Genomic DNA, 8,245 nt, shown 5'->3' on the forward strand with positions numbered 1-8,245 from the left:
CGACGGATCTCGACTATGGAGCACCAAGAATCAGAGCATATGACGAACAGGGAGCCGAGGCATCTCACCAAGACGCCATGGACCAACTAGATGAAGCCCGTGACATCGCCCTCCTCCATTCAGCTAAGTACTAGCAAGCGTTGCGACGGTACCACAGCCGACGGGTGCAGGGTCAAGCCTTCAACGTTGGAGACCTTGTCCTCCGTCTTGTGCAGAGCAACAAGGATCACCACAAACTCTCCCCGCCCTGGGAAGGGCCCTACGTCGTCGTGGAAATACTTCGCCCAGGCGCCTACCGGTTGAAAACCATCAAAGGCGAGGTCTTCGCCAACGCCTGGAACATTGAGCAGCTACGTCGTTTCTATCCTTAAAATAAGCTTACACTTTTCTTTATCTGTTTTTGTCTTAACAGAACCCCGATCCTTAGTGACTTTTGACCCCTACAAATCGCGAGGGGTCAGACCTCGCTCGGGGGCTGGCATGTGATCATAACATATGACATGTGTAATACAAGTATTACGCTTGCAAAAAATTCATGTGTTATACTTACAAACATTCTCTAAGTTTTCCATTCGCCTCATAAACGAGTCTCGAGGGCTAAGATCTTGGGAACCAATTCTGAATACAACTGGTAGGACTGCGAGACACCCACGCCCCAGCGGCTGCAACCTCTTTGCTCACCAGTTCAATCAGAATTAGTTCGCCCACGTTCCTAGCTTCCTATGACTTAGACCATGAGAAGGGTCGGAAAGCGCTAAAATTATTCCTACCGGAGGGAGAAAGATAAAAAATTGCTTGCCATAAGCAAAGGATGTAATTTTGTTCATTTTTTGCACAAATTCATCACTTACAAAGCGATTTCATTACAAAAAGGAAAATATACTTATAAATTCAGAGGACTGTTTACCCGGGGGCTTCCCCACAAGGTTATTTCATTACAGTCTCTGCTCAGCTCTACCACAAGTGCTACTGTGGTCGCCGCGCCACGCTCTCCATCGGTGACGCCCAGGGCGTGTACATGGGCCAGCTCGTCTACTGCGGTCGCCGTGCCATGCTCTCCATCGGTGACATCCCGATATCCCGCCGCTTCGCTGGATCCTCGAAGGCGCCACCATCTACGACGCCTTCGCCGGAGCGTCCGGGGACTACGCCATCGTCGTCAGCCGCAACCTCGACAGCGATGCCATCGCCATGGCGTTTGGGGACTACGCCATCATCCCCAGCCATAACCCTGACAACGGCATATGAGCAGGAAACGCCTCCCGCCAAAGGAGGAGCACAGCGGACGACGGCACGGTCGACGACATACGACGCCCACCGGCGCCTCTTCTCCTTCGACAACAGCGACTCCTCAGCAAGGGCAGCACGCACCATCTCATCTACGTTGGATAACCTCCGGCTCGACATCACACACCAGACTCGCGAGCAAATTTGTGAGTTGTCTCTCTCTCTAGCATTACTCTTCCTCACTCAGGAAGTGCCGTGACGCACGGACGCGTTCGGTGGAAAGAAAGAAGAAGGAGAGATAGCGGCTCGGAGGCAGAAGACGAGGTGGGATGTGAACTCCTCGCCCCCTCCCTATTTAAAGAGGAGACGCGGTAGCCAAGGAAAGGCGAAAGGTTGGACGAAAAACCCTCTCCCTTCCCCTCTTTAAATACAGAATCAATGCTGATTGATATCTGAGGGGACACGCTGGAACTGACGGGACGAACCCCGGTCGACGAGGCGTCCCTCTTTGGTCAAACTGAACACTGCCTGGGTATGGCCCGCTACTGACCCGCTCCAGACGCGGCGATTAAGGCACCCACATAGGCAGACAACTTTTTCGCCTCCCCATGCAGGACCACGAACGACCCGATGATAGGACCTTTCGGATCTCCTGTACCGGCCGTTCGGCCCAGAAGATACGACGAACGAACATCCAAAGAAAGATAAGCATCTCAGCTTTCTTACTTTATGCATTAAAATTAATTCACGAGCTTCTAGGGATGCTGAGGATGACAACCAGTCTAGACATCCCCCTCACCCGACCCCTCCGTATGCTTGAAACTAAGGGCGCGACATACAGGCACAAAGCTTTGAGTAAAACTGGACGAACTAGCAAACCTTACGCCCCGATAGCTACGGTGTTTCTGTTCACCAGAAAAATCATACTCAACGCCCTCCGCGTCTCTAGTTTTGATGTCTGCCTTCTCAAAGAAGGGATCGGAGGGGTCCACCTACAGAATCTCCCCCAAAGGAGAAGCTGTCAGTTAATCGAACGGCTCGGATCGTCACCGAGACACAAAAACAAAGAATAGCAATTCTTATGCAGGGTATTTCCAACCTTGTCATGAACGTCAGGGCCCGAACCCATCTGGTAGGAGCTTTTCCGCCACTCATACCACCAAGGTAACGTTGCCGACCCCGCCTTTATTTCGATTAAATTTTGCATTCAAAACATTACATATGCAAAACATTGCATCCCAACGATTCGTGTCGCACCACGAAACGGCTGTCGCCTCATTCGATATAGGCGACCACAGACCGAGGTTCGAAGGTCGGCCCGCGAAGGGCTCGAGGCCGCCTCACGCCGAACAGAGCCAGGGAGAGATAACCGAGACAAGCCCCAGCGGCCCTGCCTGACCCCGCTCAAAAGCGAACAGGGACGTCTCGACCTTCTCTTGTTCGATTCTAACCCCGAGCCAAACCCACAGAATCTCCAATGAGGAGAGGCCATCGGGCCCCCTGAGCTTATCGAACGACTCAGGCATCTGCCGGGAGGTGGGTTAAGAAGTTGTGGAGTGCCACCAGAGGGCTCTGCCGACCCCATCAGCAAATGATGGACCCGGATTCCACACGAACGTACCCGTTAGTGAGCTCATTGAGCGTGACACTTGAGCCGTCGAGGCAAGTGTCGTTCACTCAGCCCCTCCGATTGCGAAAACCGAGGATGGGGTAACACGCAAACAACGGCCGACCCCTATTAGACCCTAACAAGGCTCGGGGGCTTGAGCCAAACAATATAGGGACACAGGTTCAAAGGCCCCACCTTGCCGAGCCCATAGAGTCCCCAGTTGGGGATTTCTGTTGGAAGACAGGGCGGGGAATATGGCGATGACATCCATGGACTTCGTCAACCTATCACCAAAACCACAGTTTCGATCTCCAGTAACCCCTGACCCTAGCACATGCAGGGGGTCAGACCTTACTCGGGGGCTGGTTAAGGTACGGCTACCTCCTTTCTTTCTTTCGGAACAGTCTCCTCGCATTATAACCAGCGGTATAATTTAGGGGAACAGATTGGTAAGATCGTAAAAAATTCAAACAAAATGAAATTACGACGCAAAATCATGAAAAGCGTCCAGACTCGAAAAATACTGACACTTGTCCACATATTACATATAAGTTGTTCTCAAAATCGTTCGACTAATTACTCCCGCGGAGGGAGAACCATCTCTTTTAGACTGTCTGCCAGGTTCTTCGCAAGGGGAGCGACCATCTTCTCCATTTCCTCCAGCTCTTCATCCTCGTAGGTGGACAGAAAGCCTTCGCTCATCACCTTCAGGTTTATTTCCTTCTCGTAATGGGTGTGGGCGACGGTGAAGGCCAGGGTAATCCCGGTGTGAAAGGCACTCTCCTCAAGTTGGCCCACCCGAGCCATGATACCTGCGACACGAGCCGCGAGCGGGCTGGTCTCCACCGGCTCCGTCACATTCAGGGCGTTGAGGACCACCCTGACCGCAGCTTGTAGAAGATCGTGCTCATCGCTCTCAGCCTGAAGGGCCCTTCGCGTATAGGCAGCCTCTTTTTCCAGCTTGATGGAGACGTTCTCAGCACTCAACCTTCCTTTCACCACGTCACCAAGCTCCGCGTAGAGAGAGCGGACCACCTCGACGTCCTCGTCCACCTTCTGCTGAAGGGCCGCGGCCCTACTCTCGGCCTTCCACCGGAGGTCCCGCTCCATCTCTAGCTCCTTCAGGACTTCGCCGGCCTTCTCATTGGCCGCGGCATTCCTCTGCAGTAGCTCGTCTCGCTCCTTTTGGAGCCTGACAATCTCCTCCCCGTCCAGCTTGGACCTCGCCGACAAATCCTCGAACATCCTATGGGCCTCCTCCACGTCCTGACGCGCCTGGGCCTCCCGCTCCTGGGCGGAAGCAAGCTGGGCGGCCATGTCTGCTCGCAGCCGGACCTCCTTGGAGAGGCGATCCCACTCTGCCTTCTGCTCGTGGAGGAATTGGGATTTATTCCGGCTACGAGCAACAAGAACCTGAAGAGAAAGAAGACTGGTATCAGAAATGCGAAAACACAAAAACATACGAAGAAAGAAGAAAGCCCAGAAAATACCTGAGTGGTAGGGATAATGATCTCACGGAGGGCTCCTCTGGCCTGATCCAGGGCGTTCAGCATGGTCGAGATCCCGATGTCAAGACCCTCCCGCTACATGCTCTTAGAATGATCATCGAGCGAGAAAAGAGCCGACGTCGGGTCCTGAGCGGCCATCCACTGGAGCGGCGGCTCCCCCCGCGCAGGGGAGCGGCTTCCTCCCGACAAAGGGGCTGGTGGCGGCTCCCTCCTGACCCTATGCGGCACCACCGCCGCACTCGAGGACCCTCCGGTTGGACCCTCCTCCGTCTGGGCCGCTTCGAGCGTCACAGGTGGATCCACCTGGGCCCCTGGTGGCGCGGATTACACTACGCCCTCGGGCGCCACCACGACCGCGCCCGGCTGATCCTGGCTTAGCGCGGTCACGACCACCTCCACCGGCGGTATGCGGCCCTCGGCCGGCTGTTCCACATCCGCCACGGAGGAGGCCGCTCGCTCAGTAACCTCCGCGGGCGTGGGAGCCACCATGGGCGCCGTCAGGTCAGCCAACGCGGCCCCGACGTCGGCACCACTCCCACCCGAAACAGGGGTGACTCCAGGCGACGCCGTCTGTCCCGCTTGAAGGGCGAGACTCTTCTTGGGCGCCAGCCCCAAGGGGTGACCCGTCCGCAAGAACCTGCACAAAGGTAATAACCGTTAAGTCAAAATAAAAATGGAAAAAGGATGAAAACAGAGGAATCAACAGCTTACGTTGACGTCCTTGGCCAGCGGAAGCATTTTGGGGACGGATCCCCAGATCCCTGCCTTGACTCATCCGGGCGGGACCGTTTCATGCCTGCCCCCTGCTCCGGGGCAGGGGGGTTCATCTCGTCGGGCGCGGCACCGAAGTCGCTCCCCTCCATCGTCTCATCGGGCGCAGCACCGGAGCCGTCCCCCTCCATCGTCTCACAGGGTGCAGCACCGGAGCTGCTCCCCTCCATCGTCGCCTCGGGGATGGCGGCGGCAGGCCCGCCCTCCCCCATCCACCGGTCCTCGGCCGGCACACCGTGCGAAGCGGCGGACTCGCCGGCCTCCACTGACCTCATCGATCTACTTCCCTCCGCGTGGAAAGGGAAGGGCCCCTGCACGGATGGGTGGCCACTCATCAGCGTGTCCTCGTCCTCCAGGACGCCCCAATCCACGCCGACAGCTACCTTGTCGTCGTCATCATCATCATCGTCATCGTCGTCATCCTCACTGCTCACGTCCTCTCCCCAATCCCGTGCCTCCTGCTTCAGTCGTTTCGCCTTTTTCATCTCTTCCCTTGCTTTCTTGTCCCGCTCGGCCGCGAGTCGATTCGCTGCCGCCACGACCTTGTCCTTCGGCAGTGGAACCGGGCTGTCCTTAAAGACCAGCACCCTTGGCTGGTCCCAACGTCATAAAGCAAGTGTTAAAAAAAGAAAAAAGAAAAGAGCATGGGAGAGGAGGGCTTACGAATTCAAAGAACCCAGGCTCCGGCCGCATTGGGGGTGTCCGGGTGCCGGATACACAATGTCAAGGACTCTGCCCGCAGAATCCTTCGTCAGCTCCGTCGCCTCCTTGATGCGCTGCGCCACTTCCGAGTAAGGGAGCGCCTCGTCAACAAGCACCGTCCCCTCGTACAATATCCCGGGCATCATCCGATGCAGGGGAAGCACACGCGCCATCAGGGGTGCCACCCTCCTAGCATGGTAGGCACCGATGATCCCTGTCCCCTTTACACCCCGGCCCTTCAGGGCTTGGAGGGCGGAAAGAAGGTCGGTGATGTGTTTCTTGTCTTTGGACTGGACGCCCTAGCCCCACGACTCCGGAACGTCCACAATAAGACGCCCAGTATACTTCGGTAGGGTGGCACTCGCATCATCCCTAACATAAAACCACTATGAGTGCCATCCCTTATTGGATGTCGCCAGACGCATGTATGGATAACCCTTCGACCGGGTATGGCGCAGATGAATACTGGCACATCCCATCAGCGCGTTCACATCCTTCCCCCCAGTCTTCCTCTTTGACAAACTAATGTTAAAGAAATACCGCCACAGATCAAAATAGGGATCGATCCCCAGGAAACCCTCGCACAGGGCAACAAACGCTGCCATATGCTGAATCCCATTGGGAGTTAGATGCTGCAGCTCTACCTCATAGTAATCTAACAGCCCCCGAAGGAATCTATGCGCGGGTACCCCGAATCCCCGCTCATGGAAGATGGCAAAAGAGATGACATACCCTTCAGGCGGCACCGGCTCATCCTCGTCGCCAGGAAGCAACCACTCCTGGACGGTGGACAGTGGGCGAAGAAGGCCACGGCGAACGAGGCCCTCCAGACGCCGGGAGGTGATGCTTGATCTGCCCCACAACTCCATTAAAGCAGTAGGGGGGAAGGGCAGGTGCGAGCTTGACGGTGGCTGAAACACGAACGCAGGCTGGTCGACGGTGGCGATGCGGGCGCGAGAGGCTGGGAAGATTGGCGGTGGATGTTTCAGAACGCAAAGGAAGGGGAGCGAAATACGGAACCCTGGGGGCGAACCCCGTGGTTTTATAAGGGGCGACGGACGCGAGAAGGGCAACCGTCCGCCTCGATCTCTAGGCCTGCCACGCGCACCACCGCGTCACGTCGCGGGACACGCGCCCGCAGTCCCTATCCTCTCACCCCAAAAATCTCGGCGGACGGTTCGCCTTCCCCAAGCGAATCCGAACTCTCTACCCACCGGGGAAACGCAAGCCACAAAGGCATGTTCTTTTCTCTTTGGCCCACCTAGGGCCTAGAAGCTCGCCGACCGGCCCAACTAAGAAAGGATCCACTAACGATCCACAATCAAGGGCAGAAGCACCAGTTAGGACAGCACCGAATCAGTTCCCAGTGAACGGGATGCCACGACCCACTCAGAAAAACATCCAGTTGATAAAAAACTAAGTCCTTCAGCCTTACCCATGAAGGGGCCGATACAACCCCCCGGGCGACTCTACTCGAATCACCCGGGGGCTCAGGGGCTACACCCATCGGGTGCGCTCGCGTGCACCCTCCGGCAAAGTAACTTCGACGAAATCAAAAACACCCTCCAGGCGGTTCTACTCGAATCACCTAGAGGCTCGGGGGCTACTATCGGGGACCTAATACCAGGGTACCCCAGAAGGTGGAACCAATAACCACCGAACGTGAAAAACTTCTGGACGCATAAGGGTGCCATGTCATCCCTTGTTCGAGTGACAGGAGTTCGGTTCTGCCTCACCCGACACCTTCGGGATGGGCTCGGTCTCGCCCGAGGGCCGAGGGATAAACTCCGTCTCGCCCGACGCCTTTAGGGCGGGCTCGGTCTCGCCCGAGGGCTGAGGGATGGATTCCGTCTCGCCCGATCCCGGAGGGGCGGGGTCAGCCTCACCTGATGCCTTTGTGGGATAACCCTGCCTCGCCCAAAGGCTCAAGGCTAATCTCCGTCTCGCCCGACACCTTTAGGGCGGGCTCGGTCTCGCCCGAGGGCTGAGGGATGGATTCCGCCTCGCCCGATCCCGGAGGGGTGGGGTTAGTCTCGCCCAAGAGATAGGGATTGGTCTCCGTCTCACCCGACGGCCAAGAACGAGCCTCGCCCTGATCGATATCTATCCCTCATAATGATGGGTACAGGACGAGACAAGACATTCGGGTCAACCATGGCTCCAAGGACCATACCCTGCGCCCTGGCAGGAAAAGGACTGCTAGGGAACGACAGGACTGATGCTTTAGACCCTTCTGGGCACCGCAGAACCCAAAAGGCATTACAGGTGCGTGCACCTCGCCCTGTAGAGTTGTAGGCGCCGCCTTCAGCTCTGGGACATGGAACCCGACAAAGATATACGACAACCGCTACGCTCCAGGAAAGGATTTGCTATCTCCACGAACGACGGATATTCCGTCACCACGCTGTGGACCCGAGGGAGCGGCGCC

At 56.7% G+C, this 8,245-nt stretch overlaps 1 pseudogene; it reads right to left on the reverse strand.

The window, feature by feature from the left end:
• The window catches only part of LOC136516003 (senescence-induced receptor-like serine/threonine-protein kinase), a 42,993-nt pseudogene extending 38,160 nt beyond the window's left edge, over positions 1 to 4,833 (reverse strand).
• Positions 4,834 to 8,245: the final 3,412 nt, after the last annotated feature.

Source organism: Miscanthus floridulus, chromosome 17 (assembly GCF_019320115.1).
Source record: "Miscanthus floridulus cultivar M001 chromosome 17, ASM1932011v1, whole genome shotgun sequence".
In the NCBI taxonomy this organism is placed as follows: Eukaryota; Viridiplantae; Streptophyta; class Magnoliopsida; order Poales; family Poaceae; genus Miscanthus; species Miscanthus floridulus.